Source organism: Bubalus bubalis, chromosome 2 (assembly GCF_019923935.1).
Source record: "Bubalus bubalis isolate 160015118507 breed Murrah chromosome 2, NDDB_SH_1, whole genome shotgun sequence".
Taxonomy (NCBI): Eukaryota; Metazoa; Chordata; class Mammalia; order Artiodactyla; family Bovidae; genus Bubalus; species Bubalus bubalis.
The window spans coordinates 68,332,663-68,353,354 of record NC_059158.1 but is presented as its reverse complement, the minus strand read 5'-3'; positions in this window follow the sequence as shown (position 1 = coordinate 68,353,354).

The window sequence follows — 20,692 nt, the reverse complement described above, 5'->3', positions numbered from 1 at the left end:
TAGCCTGTCAGGCTCCTCTGTCCATGGGATTCTCCAGGCAAGAATACCATAGTGGGTTGCAATTTCCTTATCCAGGGGATCTTCCCACCCCAGAAATCGAACCCAGGTCTCCTGCATTGCAGACAGATTCTTTACTGACTGAGCTACGAGGGAGTGAAAGTGAAAGTGAAAGTCATTCAGTCGTGACCAACTTGTTGTGACCCCATGGACTATGGAATTCTCCAGGCCAGAATACTGGAAGAGGTATAGCCTTTCTCTTCTCCAGGGGATCTTCCCAATCCAGGGATCAAACCCAGGTCTCCTTCATTGCAGGCAGATTCTTTACTGAACTACAAGGGAAGCCCCTCAAATATCATAGAGACCCCCAAAGAAGAGAGACACATGTCTGTCCTTGAGTTAAAAGACATTTTAGTACTGAATTAGAACGAACTATTAGATTTAGTATGTTATTGTCAGGAGCAATGAATTGCTCATCACTGCAAGTACTCAAGGGGCTTCCCCAGTGGCTCAGTGGTAAAGAATCTGCCAACCATGAAGGAGATGCAGGGGATACAGGTTCAATCCTTGGGTCAGGAAGATCCCCTGGAGGAGGGTATGGCAACCCACTCCAGTATTCTTGGCTGGAGAATCTCATGGACAGAGGAGGCTGGTAGCCTGAGGTTTATGGGTTGCAAAGAGTTGAACATAAGTAAAACAACTAAGCACAGCACAGCATTCACAGGAGGTGCCCAAGCGAAGTCTGGGGGCATGGGAGACAAAATTTAACAATAATATGTACAGTTGATATAAACCCCCAAGAACTGAGACTCTATAAGTTTTCTAGATAAGTGCAAAGAAATACATTTCTTCAATCTCTTATAATTTTGCAAATAGTTTTCTGTAGGAAAATTAACTCTACCTTTCTCACAAGGACATTGTATTTTCAGTTAAGAGTTGGATTGCTTTATACCTTACAAATTGTTTTCATATAATCCTTGCAGAGGTCTACCTTTGAATAGGTAGACCAAGTATTATTCATATTACTACCATTTTACATAAAGACAGTTGCTTATAGAGGTGTACTCATTTGCCAGAGGTCACATATGTAGTAATTGATGTAAATAGATCTTGAACCCAGGTCTTTGTGCCTTTTTTTCCAGAACTGCCTACCACATCATGCCACTTCTGTTATTACTGAGATGAGAAAGAGGAAAAACACAACCTCCTTTTAAAATACTAATGCAGATCCTCCCTTGCAGAAGAATGCTGCCAAGCGCTCTGTAATTTATGCTTGAGAACAAATTTAAGTGGGATGATCAAGAGCACATGGACAATGAGAAACAGAATCTGGTTCGGAAAGCAAGGCTCTGGTATCCCATGATGCTATCTGCCCCACAGAATCTGACTGCTTTTCCTGGGAAGGAATTATAATGATGCTTTTATGTTCTTGGCCAGGAAATGTTTATAAATCATAATGTACCATTTGCAAGTGATGTTACCTTATGAATATTAAAAGATTAGGAAATGACATTGGCTTTTGTTGAAAACCTTGAGTGACCCTGTAACGAACACAATAAATGATTGCTTTTATTGCACTGCCCTCTAAATATTATTAAAACTCTTTATAGTAGGCAGTAAATAATAGCAAACGAATGCTTGATTTATAGCAATTACAGTACAGATGAGTCGGATTCATGTGCCGTACTGTAATGAAGATAATAGCTCAAAATACACGAGAAACAGTCACTCAGTGAAATATGAGCTGATTTGCATGATCCATGTCCCTTGAGTAACCTGTAATTGGCTATTATGAAATGGAATAAGAATGATTTGGTCTACAAATAAGAGAAGCAGTACAGAATTACCATATCATCTCTATGAAAATATTTTTATTTTCAACCCCAAACTATTTTTGTGGAACATAGGATGTGTGCTTCCATATTTAACATATGTGAGTATTCAGCAGTTAAGAAACATTCTTCTCTAATTCCTTTGAAAATTGGTATCATTCAACTTTATTCACCGTAAGCATACAAAATTGCTTTCTTTTAGCTTGAAGATATACTGCATTCTTTAATAGTCACCCTTTTAAGAATAGATTTTGTGGGTGAGGCTTGAAAAGCATTGAATTTCCAAACAAAGGTATATGTACAACCAATTTTATGCATCAAAGCAAATTTAGGTAATTCATATTAATATTTTAGATTTCAGGACATTTCTCATGAAAACTTGGCTTTCTCAGTTATTTAAATGTTTGCCTAGTCCCCTTTTGACCCCCCTCTATAGAAAACCACACCAAAGCAGTAACAATCCACATGAAATTTCTTTTTTTGGTGGAATAAGCTGCCATTTTTGAAAGGCAATGAAGGGAGCTGTGCCAATATGGTATTTCATGCCTAGACCGTCTGTCACATTCCTGAAATCTCATTCTTATTATCACACAAATAACCCGAGGGATAGAACTAATCCCACTGGCAAGGGGAATCATCAATGTTTATCCTAAAGTACTGTTACAGTGGCCATAATGGGAAAAGGTGTACCATAATTAAGAGCTATAGTCAACTAATTAAGTCAAATTATATCTAATTATAGATCCAATAATCTATGCCAAAGCTAGTTGTTGATAACTAAGGGAAAAATAATGTTTTAATTAACCTCTATTATGAATCACTGTGTGAAGGTTTTTTATTAAAAATATTTTTGTAAGATAACTACTATAGCTCTCTTATATCTAATATTTTGCTTTAGGAATAGACGATAAAAAATACAAAGTTATTTTTATAAAACTTTGCCTTTAAAACTTTTAACTTAATAATGTTAATTATTAAATATTCCTACAAAATTTGAAGGGAAAATATGAGCTAATACTGGTGCTAAATAATTATTTAATGAACTTTAATAAAATATTCCTGAAACAAATTAAGAAGGATAAGTAAAAATGAAATGGTCAACAGTGGACTTATTAAATAATAAAATGGAAAATAAGGTGCACATAATGAGAAAATATGAAACTGTGTAATCTTCATGTAAGTTAACTAGGGGCAAATTAATAACAGTCTCCAAATAATTGAAAAATGGAAATAAAGTGCTGATGTATAGTTTTGAATATTTACCATGAATTTGAGCAAAATTACATTAAAAACAGTAGGTTAACATAAGGAGCTTTCTAATCTTGAAGATGGTTAATATTATAAAATATCCTTAGCAAGCTATGAAACTTTTATCTCTAGATATCTTTAAAAATAAAATATATGTAAATAAAACATCAGCATGAACTATCTGGAGCCCCCAAGCATGAATAATAGCTCTAAATGTCTCTTTCCCTCTAGTGTTGCTTGATAATTTAAAGAAAATAAAAATCCAATTTTGGTCTATGGTATATTTATTTAGATATAAATCCAATCTGAAACATAAGTGCATGAACCTACCTTCTTCTAAATAACAAATGTGATAAGATAAATATAATATAATCACAGAAGCCTAAAAGAATGTGAAATACCTTTAAAGTTTGAAGGAAATGGCAACCTACTCCAGTGTTCTTGCCTGGAGAATCCCAGGGACTGCAGAGCGTGGTGGGCTGCCATCTCTGGGGTCGCAAAGAGTCGGACACGACTAAAGCGACTTAGCAGCATTCCTAGGATATGATAAGGTTATTATCCCAGGACCTGGGATTTCACAAATGATTTGTTATAACACCGATATCTGAGCTTAATGACAAATTTATGCATTTATTAAATAAGCACTTTTCTACAATGTGTCAACCTTTGTGCTAGACAGATGTGTAGAATATAAAAACATAAAAAGGACTTAGCTCTTGACCTCAGGGAAGATATGAAAGAGAAAGGTAAGAATTGTACATAAATTACTAAATTAAAAAAAAAACAAACAAGTATAATGACCAATACCAAGGAAGTATTGTTGTTGTAAGGACCAAGTAACCATTTCTTAGAAATGATATTTTAGGAGTTTCATAACAATTACAACATTTAATTATCATGAACAGTAGATAAGAGTTGGATGGGGAAAGAAGGTTGTTGGAAGTAATTCTCTGCAAACCAAGTGACAATGATGAATTATAAAGAGCTTTATGATTAGTAATTGTTGTCTTTGTTGTTCAGTTCAATTACATATGCTGAATCACGTGCCAGGCTCTATAATAGAGGTTCATAGTGTTATCCTTATGTAAAATTAACCTTTATTAAATTACAAGTTTTGTACCAGTCAGCCTTTTTCTTAAAGAGTATAAGCATTTTCTCTCTTCACTCTCTCCTCTCTTCTGAGATGATTCAGTCCATACACATGACTTTTATTATCATCCACATAGCTTGTAAATTTGTTTCTCCAACTGAGAGCTCTCTTCAGAGTTCTAGGCTATGTGTCAGCTTCCTATCTGATATCTCATGCAACAAACGAAAACTATAACAAAATGTGTAATCTTTCCCATCAAAACCGACCTTCCTCCTTTATTTCCTGTCTCAATGGATGACACCAATATCCATCTAGTCTTGCAAACCTGAAACCTAGGGATCATCTTGAATGCCTATCTCTTATTATACACCATAATAATTTTATCAACAATTCCAATAATCCAACTTTACTATTAAAAATCTTACATTTATCCATTTCTTTTCATGTTACCTGACAATAATGGCAGTTCTCACTACCGTTTTATTTCATATGGCCACTGCAATACCTTCCTTTTTTGCATCAGTTTTTGCCTCTTTCCAATTTATTCCCCATACTGCAGTGGGAATGATTTATTTAGACGACATCATATAACTTCCTTGCATAAACTTTCAAAAGACCATCAGAATTAAGTCCACAGTGTCCGAAGTCTTTCATAATATGACGTCTGGCTAGGTCTGCAACTGGTCCCAAAGTAGATTTTCCTCGATGTCTTGTGTGAAGTTTTCCTTCAAGTTCTCAAATGGGTCATTCTCCATCTAGCTTTGTAAATTCCTTGCATATGCTTCTCCCTGGCCTGGATGGAATGCTTTCTGCCATGTCCACTGCCTTACTCTCAATTGGCTTATTTTTGTTAATACTGGTTTATCAGATCTCAGCTTACATAACACTTCATTAAGAAAACTGTCCATCACCACCTGTATTTTTCCTTTGTGATCTTTTCACCCACATACATATAATTCAATGGTGAAAAAAATCAAGTTAAATAACACGAAGATGGATTTGTAGTTTAACATGGTGAAAAGTGGGCTTTCCTGGTGATTCAGATGGTAAAGAATCTGCCTGCAATGCTGGAGAACTGGGTTTGATCCCTGGATTGGGGAGATCCCCTAAAGGAGAGCCTGCCCACCCACTCCAGTATTCTTGCCTGGAGAATCCCCATGGACAAAGGAGCCTGGTGGGCTATAGTCCACGGGATCACAGAGTCAGACATGACTGAGTGACTAAGCAAAGAACATAGAGAAAAGCATAGGCATGTATCTCTTCTCCAGCTCCAAAACTTTCATTCAGAATATACAAACACAGAGAAACAAAGAAAATCGGACATAAATCAGTAGTAGACTACAGAGTTAACAGTCAATTGGAGATTGAAAGTAAACTGGCTCTGTCTTAGTGGAGCAGGGATTTCCATCACCTAAAAGACCTTTGAGAGGAATACCAAAGAAAGATAAGCCAATTTGTACCTATGGAAATCCATAAAGTCTGAAGACTGGAGGTACCAAGGATCATAGAAGCAGATGAGGGTCTGAAAACAGTGGGATTATCAAAAGTCTGCATAAAAAGCTGTTGGACAACCCACCTAGATAACCCTTCTCTACCTAATACACATCGAATTAGATAATAAAGTCTCTCTCTACCTTCGGATGAAACTACATGGGTATTATCTAGATAAATCAAATCAGAAAGTCTCTAGGCTCAGAAATACCATATTTCTAATTAATAACTAATAACACATGATGGAAGCCTTGCTGTGCCACAATCTCATACTTCTATATTCTATTTCTTGTTCCCTACTAAGCCGGCATCTGGTTTGGTCATGGTCGTCCAAACAAATGAAGGCACAGCAACTCAATTAGCATCTCAAAAACACTCTTGGAAAGAAAAATGAATTGAAATAAAATTTTCAAAGTTCTAAGGGAGATTGCTTTCTGATCTAGGTTTTATATCCTATGTGACAGACAATGAAGTGTAAGAATAGAATAAAAAAGACACTTTCAGACCTGTAAGTAAAAGTCGCTCAGTCCAGTTGTGTCTGACTCTTTGCAACCCAAGGAATTATACAGTCCATGGAATTCTTCAGGCCAGAATACTGGAGTAGGTAGTCTTTCCCTTCTCCGGGGTATCTTCCCAACCCAGGGATTGAACCCAGGTCTCCTGCATTGCAGGTGGATTCTTTACCAGTTGAGCCACAAGGGAAGCCCAGATCTGTAAGTGCTCAAAAATTTGGCCTTGAATGAACCCTTTCTCAGGAAGCTGAATGATATACTCCATTAAGAAAAACAAGTTTTAGGATCTAAGTAACAGAGGTCTGTACACAATAAAAACCAAAGGGATTTTCTAGGAAATGGCAAGGGAAAACCTCAGTATGCTTAGTCAGTCAGTCGTGTCCAACTCTTTGAAACCACATGGACTGTAGCCCACCTGGCTCCTCTGTCCCTGGGATTCTCCAGGCAAGAATACTGGAGTGGGTTGTCATTTTCTACTCCAGAAAACCTCAATAGCAGTACATAGATTCAAGAATGAGGGCAGAAAGACCCAGGGTTAAAATAGGACTGAATTCATTATCTAACTGCTTTGGTCTTGCAGAAAACAATATAATTGAAAATAATAAAAAGACAGTTTTAATTTCATAAAAAATAAAACAAAATACAGCAAAGGAAATGTAATCATATTATTTTGCTAAGTAGTCAATATTATTAATATTGTCATAATATTATAAGCATTGGGATAATTGAATAAGAAGATGTAAAGTCTAAGAAAGCCAGATTTTTATCTTATAAAATATACATTCATCCTTTGACCTTGCAGTGTCAGTTCTAAGAATATATCTCAAAAATACTGCAAAGTTTTCAAAATTAGTTATACTCAATGTTCTTTACTCTAACATTATTTATAATAGCAAAAAAAATGGATGTGATTCCATTGTTCTTCCATAGAAACCACATTCAATAAACTATGGTACATTATCACAATAAAATATAATGCAGCAAATGAAACTGACAATGGATTAATTTCCAAAATATACAAGTAGCTCATAAAAGTCAATATCAGAAAAGCAAACAACTCAATCAAAATTGGGAAAAAGACCTAAACACATGTTTCCCCAAAGAAGACATATAGATGGCCAATAAACACATGAAAAGATGTTCAACATAGCTTATTATTCAGTTCAGTTCAGTTCAGTTGCTCAGTCGTGTCCGACTTATTGCAACCCCACGAATCACAGCACGCCAGGCCTCCCTGTCCATCCCCAACTCCCGGAGTTCACCCAAACTCTTGTCCATCGAGTCGATGATGCCATCCAGCCATCTCATCCTCTGTTGTCCCCTTCTCCTCCTGCCCCCAATCCCTCCCAGCATCAGAGTCTTTTCCAATGAGTCAACTCTTCGCATGAGGTGGCCAAAGTACTGGAGAGAAATGCAAATCAAAACTACAATGGCCATCATCAAAAGTCTACAAACAATAAATGCTGGAGAGGGTGTGGAGAAAAGGGAACCCTCTTGCACTGTTGGTGGGGATATAAACTGATGCAGCCACTTTGGAAGACAGTATAGAGATTCCTTGAAAAACTAGGAATGAAACCACCATATGACCCAGCAATCCCACTACTAGGCATATATCCTGAGAAAAACAAAACTGAAAAAGACACATGTACCTCAATGTTCACTGCAGCAGTATGTACAACAGCTAGGACATGGAAGCAACCTAGATGTCCATCAACAGATGAATGGATAAAGACGCTGTGGTACATAAATACAATGGAATATTACTCAGACATAAAAAGGAATGCATTTGAGTCAGTTCTAATGAGGTGGATGAACTTGGAGCCTATTATACAGAGTAAAGTAAGTCAGAAAGAAAGAAACAAATAATGTATACTAATGCATATATATGGAATCTAGAAAGATGGTACTGATGAAATTATTTGTAGGGCAGCAATGGAGACAGAGACATAGAGAACAGACTTATGAACATGGGAGATTGGGGAAGAAGAATAGGGTGGGATGTACGGAGAGAGTAACATGAAAAGTTACTTTACTGTATTTAAAAAGATAGCCAATGGAAATGTTCTGTATGACTCAGGGAAATCAAACCAGGGCTCTGTAACAGACTATGGGAGTTGGATGGGGAGGAAGGTGGGAGGGAAGTTTAAGAGGGAGGGGACTTATGTATACCTATGACTGATTCATGTTGATGTTTGGAAGAAACCAACACAATTCTGTAAAGCAACTGTCCTTCACTTACAAAATAAATAAATATTTCTATTGCATATATATATATATATATATATATTGCAGCTACTGAAAAGAAATAAGGACGATCTCCTGCTGCTGCTGCTGCTAAGTCGCATCAGTCGTGTTTGACTCTGTGCGACCCCATAGACGGTAGCCAACCAGGCTCCCCCAACCCTGGTATTCTCCAGGCAAGAACACTGGTGTGGGTTGCCATTTCCTTCTCCATTGCATGAAAGAGAAAAGTGAAAGTGAAGGCATTCAGTCGTGTCCGACCCTCAGCTACCCTGTGGACTGCAGCCTACCAGGCTCCTCCGTCGATGGGATTTTTCAGGCAAGAGTACTGGAGTGGGTTGTCATTTCCTTCTCCAAGGACAATCTCCTAGACATTGTTAAATGACAAAAACCAAAGTAGAGTTATCATTATTTATAGAACAATTATGACTAAAAATACAAAGCAAATAAGTGAAGCACTATTTGATAATTCCTCAAGAAAAGGATTCAGACTAAAATCATCATTGCATGAAATCATTAGAATAAGGTTTAATATTGAATTCTACAGTTGAAAGATCAGGGTATCATCCCCTGCATCCACTTTTCAATCATAGCATCTATTAATAGTGGGAGGACCATATTTTATCCAGATAATATATATTTCTGGAGGTCTGAAGAGAAAACTTAAGCCATCTTAAATCTTAAAATTTTCATATAAATGGTACATTCTATACATTTTCTATATTCAGTTCAGTTCAGTTCAGTCACTCAGACTCTTTGCGACCCCATGAATTGCAGCACGCCAGGCCTCCCTGTCCATCTCCAACTCCCGGAGTTCACTCAAACTCATGTCCATCAAGTCAGTGATGTCATCCAGCCATCTCATCCTCTTTCGTCCCCTTCTCCTCCTGCCCCCAATCCCTCCCAGCTTCAGAGTCTTTTCCAATGAGTCAACTCTTCACATGAGGTGGCCAAAGCATTGGAGTTTCAGCTTTAGCATCATTCCTTCCAAAGAACACCCAGGACTGATCTCCTTTAGAATGGACTGGTTGGACCTCTTTGCAGTCCAAGTGACTCTCAAGAGTCTTCTGTATTACATACCCTTTTAAATAGAGCAGTCTCACTGTTTTAATTATATGCAACTTAGAAAAATTGATACTCCAGAAATATGTACTTTATCTCTTTTGTATTTTTGCCTACATTCTGCCTTTCTAGCTTAAATAGAGTTTTTCTTCATAACCTCTTTAGCATGTGTGAGTAAGTGTGTGTGTGTGTGTGTGTGTGTGTAAGCAGGAGAGAGAGAGAGGAAAAATCTGCCATTGTAGCTAGCATTTTTGAGATGCTTAGTGGAAAAACATAATTGTTGAGAGAATCTTGGATGATACTAGGAATACCTGCTTTGTTAGGTTGGTGAATTTTAAGATAAATAAGATAGAATTGTTAGCAAGTAGGAAAAGGTAAGGGGCAAAGTAGGGATAGAAGATGACAGAGAGCAAGAATGTTTAATGGAGCAGTACAAAAGAGGAAAGGAGAGAAATAGGAAAGAACACAGAAAAGGTTGCTGAAAATATAGTAGCTCAGTAAGCTGACTATGGAATATAAATATTTGGTCAAATTATCATCAAATCAAAATATGTGGGACTTGCTTATATCTCCAACTCCTGAATTCTAATTTACCCTCTAGATTTATCTTTCTAGACTGTCTCAGTCTATTTTATTTTAATTTTACCTGTGTAGAAGTGATAGTAGCTAACACTTATTTAGTGCTTACTCCATAACAGACATTGTTCTAAATATAAAGAATGTGTTAACACAAATGCCCCTTGAGAAATATTGGATAGTATTTATATCTCTAAATCATAGATCAGATACTAAGATAGAAAGGTTAAGTAACTTGCACAAGTCAGACATCTAATAACTTGTAGAACCAGGATTGAAATACAGGCATTCTAATTTCAGAACTCGCATGCTTAATCAGTCCTAATTTGATCAGTTTGACTTGATGCCTTATGATGTATCACTGTGAAAGCTTTACAGCACTATACTCTTTTCTGACTTTTGACACATCTTTGAAAGAACAGCAAACTGAAGAAACTTGAGTAGAATGAATGTACAGTGACTTGAAATAAAGTCATTAAAAAAATATTTTAACTAATATTCTTAATGTAGAATATGCCATTCTTAATAGGAAAATAATACTATTCATGTGTGGTAATTTACTAATATAAATATAACTGGTTAATATCAGAGTTATGCAAGATGACTGGTCAAGGTCCTAAATGATCCGTAGAAAATTAGTTTCACATATAAATTCAATTGAGTTAATAGTGGTCATTATTCATTGTCAACAATGGCAAGTGGAACAAAATTGGTGACTTCTATTAATAAGTAAACAAAATTGGTATTTTCTATTACTGAACAAAGATTATGTTAAACATTAAACTGCAAAAGCCATTTTAGTTACAATATGCACAGTTTTTCATCTGATTAATATATAATAATAAAAGGGCTAATATTTATTACTAAATATGTGCTAGATATAGTAAATATACTGTTCTAAAAACATTATTCAAGAGAAATTATTTAATCACATTTTAGACATCTTACTTGTAGAAGAAAAAAAAATCTTCCTTTTTTTCTTAGTATACTTACTAAAAGCTAACTTGATTGCTTGAAGAAAGCACAAGAGCTTACGATTTCTTAAGTAGAATAAAATGTTCGTATGTTCTATAATGGTGCTATCAACTAAATCTCTTAAGAATAATACAATTGAACTGACATTTAACTTGGCAATTAAGGAAATTATCTTAGCTTCATGTCCGGTTTATATAAGGAAGTTGATGTTTTGAGGTTAACTGAGAGTTGGTATTTTAAATGCTGGCAAATTTCTAAAATCAAATGGATTCTCTTGTGGAAGACTTCTGCTTCAAGCTTGAATAGAATAGCTGGGAAAGACAATATGTATACCAAAAATCACCAGAATATCCAACTTTATTCTACCTGTAAATATATATATATATATGTTTGAGGCATCATATGGTTGCTGAGGAAACTAAAACCTGAAAAACAGATCCCAAAAGAAGGAGAACCACAGAAAATGAAACAATATTCTGAGTTACTTCTTCCCCATAAGCATTTGTGCATCTTGGCTCTGATTCAGAGACTGAATCCAGGCAGAAGGTCATGGTAAAAAGGTAGATATGCCAGCAGGACACAATCTCACAAGATTAGAGAGGCAAATGTCAGATCAGGACCCTCTGATTAGAGAGGCCGAGATCCAGGTGAGATGGGAAGCATAGAGCAAAACTCCAATTCTTGGTTCTATTCTCCTCTAGACACTTGTCCTATTTTTAAGCGTCTCAGAAAAAGTGGCTAAGAAACTAAGCATAAAACCACTGAAAAGCAAAACTGAGTTAGAAATAATAAAATTAGCAACTCACTGGTTATGAGGTTTATCAAAGAATCTGTCTGCAATGTGGGAAACCCACATTCATTCCCTGGGTCAGGAAGATCCCCGGGAGAAGGGAATGGCTACTCACTCCGGTATTCTTGCCTGCATAATTCCATGGACAGAGGAACCTGGTGATTGCAAAGCATTGAACAAAACTGAATGACTAACACACACACACACACAGAGTGAATTCTTACATTATGGGGAGAATTATGCCCCTCTCAAATTCATATGTTGAAGTCCTAACCCCCAATACCTCAAAATGTGACTTTATTTGGAGATGGAGTCTTTAAAGGGGTAATTGAGTTGAATTTCTGTCATTAAGATCAGTCTCCAGTTCAGTTCAGTTCAGTCACTCAGTCTTGTCCGACTCTCTGTGACCCCATGGACTGCAGCACACCAGGCCTCCCTGTCCATCACCAACTCCTGGAGCCTACTCAAACTCATGTCCATGGCGTCAGTGATGCCATCCAACCATCTCATCCTCTGTCACCCCCTTTTCTCCCCCGTCTTAATCCAATATAACTGGTTTCCTTATAAGAAGAGATTAGGACATAGAGACTCACAGAGGAAAGAATATGTAAAGACTAGTGAGAAGCTATCCAACTACAAGTCAAGGAGGGAAATCTCAGAAGAAACCAACCCCGTGACACTTCAGTATCATACATCTAGCCTCTAGAATTGTGAGAAAATGATTTTTTGTTGTTGTTGAAGCCACCCAGTCTATGCAACATTGCTATGGCATCCCTAGCAAACTAATACATTCTGTATGCCAGCAATAAATAAAAGTGTACATTTTCAAGCAATGACATTTCAATAACTGCCCCATCCCAAAACTAATTAAACCATTATTTCTTATGTGTGAACTATATCTCCATTAGCCAAAAAATATTTCCTTGAACGCTGCTTTTTTAGGGGTATTTTATAATTCCAGGAACAGTCCTGCATCACACATCTGCCATCAATTCACTAGACATTCATTAGTGCAGAAGTTCTGAGTCACAGAAAAGTGAAATTTTCCCCATAAAGGTCGGAGTTTTCAACTGAAATGATCATAAAATTCTCCAATGTTATTTTAATTGAAATAGCCATTAACCAATGTGCAGTTCTTGACTGAAAAACAAAAATAATAAAAGTATTGAAAGAAAATATATGAAAAATATGTTCATAATTTTCATATAGGAACAATCTTCCTAAATGAAAAATGAAACACAAGCCATCATGGAAAATATTGACAGATTTGACATCATGAATGAAAATATAATCATACAGCAAGAAACACTCAAAGTTAAAAGACATATGAAATAGCAAGAGAAAATATTTGCAATATATACAGAATTCCAGTGAATAAATAAGGAAACTCTTAGTTCTCTATTTCATACACAACTTCTATAGACAAGGCATTAATATACAGAGAAGTAACGTGTTAGGCACTGGGAATACAAAGAAAAATAAGACAGAATTATTGCCATCCAGAGGACCATGATCCAATGGTGGAATGCTTTGAATAAGTAAACAGTTAGAAAACACAGTGAATTATTATAATGTAGTTGTGAACAGATTTTTTTGGCTATATAGAAATGGGAGGGCCAAATCTTATCAGGGATCAGTGGGATGTTATGTGGAAAAGAAATCAAAAGGTGAGGAATGATGTTGCCCAGAAAGGAAAATATCAGCCATCTCCCAAAGGTAGAGGAAGAAGAAACTGGGCAGACAAAAGTTGGAAGGAGTAAGGGGCAAAGCAGTGGAGTGAAGAAGAAAAGACATTTCAAGCAGAGGGAATAACTTGTAAAGTACTATGTGCCTGATGATGTTTTGGAGGGAAATTAAGAAAAACTGCACAGATTTAAAAAAATACCCTCTATCAGTATGCTACTGCTAACATAACAGTTATCAGTTATGTTACAAAAACAGAAATATTGACCAATGGAATAAGATAGAAATCCCAGAGATAAACCCAGGCACCTATGGACACCTTATCTTTGACAAAGGAGGCCAGAATATAGTGTAGAGAAAAGAGAGTCTCTCCAGTAAGTGGTGCTGGGAAAACTTGACAGCAACATGTAAAATAATGAAATTAGAACACTTCCTAAGATAAACTCAAAATGAAGTAAAGATCTAAATGTAAGACCAAAAATTGTAAAACTCTTAGAGGAAAACGCACAGGCAGGACACTTTTTGACATAAATCACAGCAAGATCCTCAATGACCCACCTCCTAGAGTAATGGCAATAAAAACTAAACAAATGGGACCTAATTAAACTTAGAAACTTTTGCACAGTAAAGAAAACTATAAATAAGATGAAAAGACAGGCCTCAATTTGGGAGAAAATAATTGTAAATGAAGCAACTGACAAAGGATTCAGCTCCAAAATAATACAAGCAGCTCAGGCAGCTCAATATCAGAGAAATAAACAACCCCATCCAAAAGTGGACAGAAGATCTAAATAGACATTTCTCCAAAGAAGACATACAGATGGCTAATAAACACATGAAAAGATGCCTAGCATTATTATTATTAGCGAAATGCAAATCAAAACTACTGTAAGGTATCACCTCACATTGGTCAGAATGGCCATCATCAAAAAATCTACAAACAGTAAATGCTGAAAAGGATGTGGAGAGAAGGAAATCCTCTTGCAATGTTGGTGGAAAAGTAAATTGATATTGTCACTATGGAGAACAGTATGGAGATTTCTTTAAAAAAAAGGGGGGGGGAATAAAGCTACCACATGACTCAGCAATTCCATTACTGGGCATGTACCCTGAGAAAACCACAGTTCTAAAAGACGCATGTACCCTAATGTTCATTTCAGCACTATATACAACAGCTAAGGCATGAAAGCAACCTACGTGTCCATCAACAGATGAATAGATAAGGAAGCTGTGGTACATAAATCCAGTGGAATATTACTCAGCCATAAAAAGAAAGTTGAGTCAGTTCTAATGAGGTGGATGAACCTAGAGGCTGTTATCCAGAGTGAAGTAAGTTATGAAGAGAAAAATAAATATGGTATTTTAATGCATATAGATGGAATCTAGAAAAATGGTACTGATGAACCTATTTATAGGGCAGCAGTAGAGACACAGACATAGAGAACAGACTTATGGGGGAAGGAGAGGGTAGGATGAAATGAGAGAGTAGCATGGAGACATACACTACCATATGTAAAATAGATAGCCAGTTGGAATTTGTTGGGTGATGCAGTGAACTCAACCCCATACTCTGTGACAACCTAGAGGGGTAGGTTGGGGTGGAAGGTAAAAGGGAGGCCCAAGAGAGCGGAGACATATGTATACCTATGGCTGATTCCTGTTGATGTATGGCAGAAACCAACACAACATTGTAAAGCAATTACCCTTCAATTAAAAATAAAAAATTTAAAAATATAATATTATTAAAAAAAATTACCTCGATGAGGAAACAAAACAACTTTCCACAGTCAGGATGTAGGACTATGGGCATTCTTCATTGTCCAGCCTCACTGATAGTAAGGAAGTAGAATCTGGGTGCTAACTCAGAATATTCTGGGGTGGGCAGAACCATGAAGGCTGTAAACTGATAAGTATTAAGTTCTGACATGACTTCAGATTCATTAAATTGTTATGTCTAATGTTACATTTCTTTTTTTTCAAGTGCTAACCCATTTCTTCTCTCCTTAAACCTTTAGTTCCAGCCCTGTTTTCAAAATTGTCTCAAATACTTCCTATATATCTGGAATCTACATCCATGGCAGAGTAGGTAATTCTTTTAATCATAGCAATTACTAGAGTATTTATGTAAATGTGTCTATATAAACTCAACAAGCTGCATTAGAAAACAAAAAGCATGGCAATTATAGAAGCTTTCTTTCATTTTGTTTCAAAATTACTCAACCTATTTGATAAGTGTATCTCAGAGAAGGAGATTGGGTAATTGGTTACTATCCAATGGAGGCTATTAAATTACCATTCTCTGTTGACACAATGTTTGCTAAAATTAAATTTCATCATGATTGATTTCCAAACAATTCTTTATGATATCTACTCTTAAGAACTTATCAATAGATAAACAGTTATTGCAGGCCTCCATAAGCATAGCTAAATTATGGCTTTTCCCAAATTTTTATTGGATCAAATTAGGATATTTCCTAAAGTTTGCATCTATATTCTATGCTATTTACAATTCCAAAAAGTTATAACATGGGGAAATAGGAATTGGAAAATTCTTATAAAAATCTAATAATAATGACCTAAATTATTAGCGAAATGTGAAGCCCTAAAATTGATTTAGATAGCAATTATTTATTAGCTATATTCAACTCAGTTGTCATTGGAAAATAAATCCCCTAGAAGAGATACCGCCTTCAAAAAGGGTAAACAGTTTATATGCAGTTTCTACAAACACAAACATAATCAATTTCCTAATAGAATATCTGTGAAGAATTCAAATAGCCTAATTTTAACATGTGAAGATCAACTATATAAAAGAAAAATGATTATAATATAGTTACATTTTTTATTCTTTCACTTTGATGTATAATCAAAATATTACATGTACTCAAGTATGTATTGTCTATAAAGAATACAGTGTACAATTAACATAAAGAAAATATGAATTGACCAAATGTTAACATTATTCTACCTTTGTTTTGCATATGGAACTGAATATTACAAAATTAAAAGTATTATCAAATTGAAAGTAATTTTACCATGATTAAAAATAAAATGTGGCACACCAGTTTAGCTGATTATCACTGAGCAAAAATGGTGGCTTAGACAGTAAAGGCTCTGCCTTCCAGTGCAGAAGACCCGGGTTCAGTCCCTGAGTTAGGAAGATCCCCTGGAGAAGGAAATGGCAACCCACTCCAGTATACTTGCCTGGAGAATTCCATGGATAGAGGAGCCTGGCAGGCTACCATCCACGGGGTTGCAAAGAGTCAGACACGACTGAATAGCTAACACACACACACACACACACACAACTTATTTGCATAATGCTCCATTTCATTTTTCTTAGTTTGTTCTATCCTGTGATTTTATGTTTACTAGAGTTATCAATTTTGTTAACTGTCTAGATATGGACTTAGTAATAACTTAACATTTAACAAGTAAGTTTTTCAAATCAAATAAACTCCAACATATTGGAATATGTACATTTAAAGAATGGTTATATTGACAAAAACAAAGGAATTTTGTTGCATCAAATCTATGTTTGTTGTTAGCATCAGTGAATTTAAACTCACATAAATACATGGTCAAATAAAAGCAAATTGCCAGATCACATAAATAAACATATATTTATACAAGGTACTGTAAATACATTCATTAAGAGGATTTTGGACATTTAAAAATCATTTTCAAATTGAGTCAGTTGTCATTTTTGCCTGGGAAATGTACTCAAGTCTCTAATGACATGTAGGTAAACAAGTCTATTTCATTTGTGCCCAGAATAAATGGCAGAGCTGGTGTTTTCTCATTCATTTTGTTTATGTAGTTCTGAAGCAAAAAATTTTAGGATGGTCTACTTGACATCCTTACAAAATGAAGTAGATGTATTTTTCTATAAATTAATAATGATCAACCTCCAATGGGCCTTCAGTACTATTCAATTACTCTTTTGTCCTAGTCAACTTTCTGCCCTTTTTTTATAAGCTGTTTGAACTGATTGGCCTTTCCTCAAATATCCAGCCCCTCTCTCTGTCTCACCTTTCTCTATTATCTTAGCAAATAATTTCACCACTTCTTTTAGAAATATATATCGAGCCACTTGTTGGGTATTCATTCCTTCATTTTCAAACATACACTCTATGTGCTTAGACACTCAGTCATGTCCAACTCTTTGCAATCCCATGAACTCTGTGTAACCTATCCAGGCTCCTCTGTCCATGGGGATTCTCCAGGCAAGAATACTAGAGTGGTTACCACACCCTTCTCCACAGGTTCTTCCCAACCCAGGGATTGAACCATGTCTCCTGCATTGGAGGTGGATTCTTCACCATCTGAACCACAAGAGAAGAACACTCTAACTGTATCAGCACCTATTTTATTTCCATTCCTCCTATTACAATTAAGGACATTTCCCTCTAGCCACCTAAGGCCAATGACTCCATCTGTGCTTATGGCTCTACCATTCTGCCTTTTCAAGAATCCACCCTACTGGTGTGCCCTTCCCTCTGTGGAATGTTCAAGCCCCACTCTCAATTCAATCCTTTCCTCCAAGTTTCTGGATATTATCCTATTAAAAAACAAAACTAAGCAAAATTAAAGTCTTCCTCAGACCCCACATCCCTTTCTCCCCCATCACAGCCAACTTTCCCAGGAGAGTCTATGCTCACACCACTTTCCATTTCCCCCTACCCCACACCCTCCTTAACACCACTCCAGTTTGACTCCCTCATTGGCCTTCCTTCTAAAGAATAATCACAAAATTCACTCAGAACCTCATAGCTTAATCCAAAAGACACTTTTTGGTCCTCATCTTACTTTAACATGTGATAATTATTTATTAAGCATCTACTGTGTGCTCTAGGGACATTCTGAACACTTGGGCCATGTTAGAGAAGAAAATAAGATCCTTGGGAACTTACATTCTTAGACATGTCTCAGCAGCAATACTTCTCTTGACTACTCACTCCTATAGGAAGCACTTTTTTCCCTTTGTTTCTTTGGAAAACAATCAACTGTTTTTTCTTCTCTTCAGAACATTTCTCCTCTAGTTCATGCTATTTAAACTAATTATTAAAAGTGAAGTTTTCCAATCCTAAACTATCTTCTCATGATGCTCTCTTCTCTGAAACGTGGAACCATGTATCCAACTGTCTAACTGACATCTCCTCTTGGATTGTCAATATTACCTCATATTCAACAAATCTCAAACTGATGATATTTCTTCTCAAATCAGTGTTTCCTAGCTCAGAGAATGGCACTACCATTTATCTATTTATTATCTTTCTTTCTAATTCAATATCAAGTCCTGTCATTTTAATTGATATTTCTCAAATGTCTCTTTTTGTCCATTTCTACTGCCATCAGTCTAGTCCTCAGTTAGTGACTTTCATCTGGATTAATGTCTGTGATATTGTGATTTATAGCAAGAAATATATATATATAAAGTGAAAGCATTAGTTGCTCAGTCATGTATGATTCTTTGCAACCCCATAGACTATAGCCCATTAGGCTCCTCTGTCCATGGAGTTCTCCAGGCAAAAATATTGGAGTGGGTCGCCATTCTCTTCCCCTGAGTATCTTTCCGACTCAGGGACTAAACCCAGGTCCCCCCAATGCAGGCAGATTCTTTACCATCTGAGCCACCAGAGGAGTATGTATATATATATATATATTCTGGCACAGAGCTCCTAAAATGTTATGTTTGGGATTTTCTAGGTGATAAAAATGAGAAAGGTGTTTTGATATTTGTAATAAATCCCTGTTGGCCACACCTGAGTTTATGTTGATGAGGTAACTCTTGTAAAGCACCTAAGGATGAATGCTGGGTGTCAGGGAAACCAACCATGTGGTTAAAAGGTTGAAACTTTCACTGCCACCCTTTTGACATCCCAGAAAGGGAAAGGGGCTAGGGATTGAGTCACTCGCCAATGGCCAATGATTTAATCAGTTGTGCTACGTAATGAGGCCTCCATAAGGACTTAAAAGGAGAGGGTTCAGAGAGCTTCCAGGTTGGTGAATACATGGAGATGTGGGAAGAGTGGTGTGCTCAGAGAAGGTGTGGAAGCTCTGTGTCCCATTCCACCTACCTTTCCCTTTTCATGTCTTTCCTTTGGCTGTTCTTGAGTTATATCGTTTTATAATAAACCAGTAAGTAAAATGTTTAGTCTAGTAAGTAAAGTAGTCTAAAAAGTTTAGTCTAGTAAGTAAAGTGTCTAATAAGTAAAATGTTTCTTTGAGTTTTGTGAGTTGTTCTGGTAGATTAATCAAACTGGAGGAAGAAATCACGGCAACCTCCAATCTGTAGCCATTCAGTCAGAAGCTCAGGTGACAATGTGGACTTTCAATAGGTATCTGAAGTAGAGTAGGGACAAAGAGGAGGTTCAGTTTTATAGACTGGAGCCCTTACCCTATAGAATCTGATGCTGACTCCAGGTAGATAGCCTCAGGATAGAGCTAACTGTCTGGTGGTTTAAAACACATGGGCTTCCCTAGTGGCTCAGCGGTAAAGAGTCCACCTGCAATGCAGAAGATGTAGGTTCAATCCCTGGGTTAGGAAGATGCCCTGGAGGAGGGCATGGCAACCCACCCCAGTATTCTTGCCTGGAGAATCCTGTGGCCTGAGAAACCTAGTGGGTTATCGTGCATTGGGTCACAAAGAGTCAGCTATGACTGAAGCAAGAGAGCACAGCATGCATGGAAACGCATATGCACCCGTTAAAACTGATGTCAGAATTGGCATACCATACTATTACCTCAGGCTTCTTGCATCCTCCCTTATATGCATTCCTACTGAAGTCAGAAAGATCACTTGTTAATTAATTTATTTATTTTAATTGGAAGCTAATTACTCTACAATATTGTGGTGGGTTTTGTCATATATTGACATAAGTCAGCCATGGGTGTACATGTGCCCCTCATCCCGAACCCCCCTTCCACTCCCGACCCATCCCGTATCTCTAGGTTGTCTGAGTGCGCCAACTTTGAGTGCCCTGTTTCATGCATCAAACTTGGACTGGTCATCTATTTCACATACGGCAATATACATGTTTCAATGCTCTTCTCTCAAATCATCCCACCCTCGCCTTCTCCCACAGAATTCAAAAGTCTGTTCTTTATATCTATGTCTCTTTTTTTGTCTCGAATATAGGGTCATCATTAGCATCTTTCTAAATTCTATATATATGCGTTAGTATACTGTATT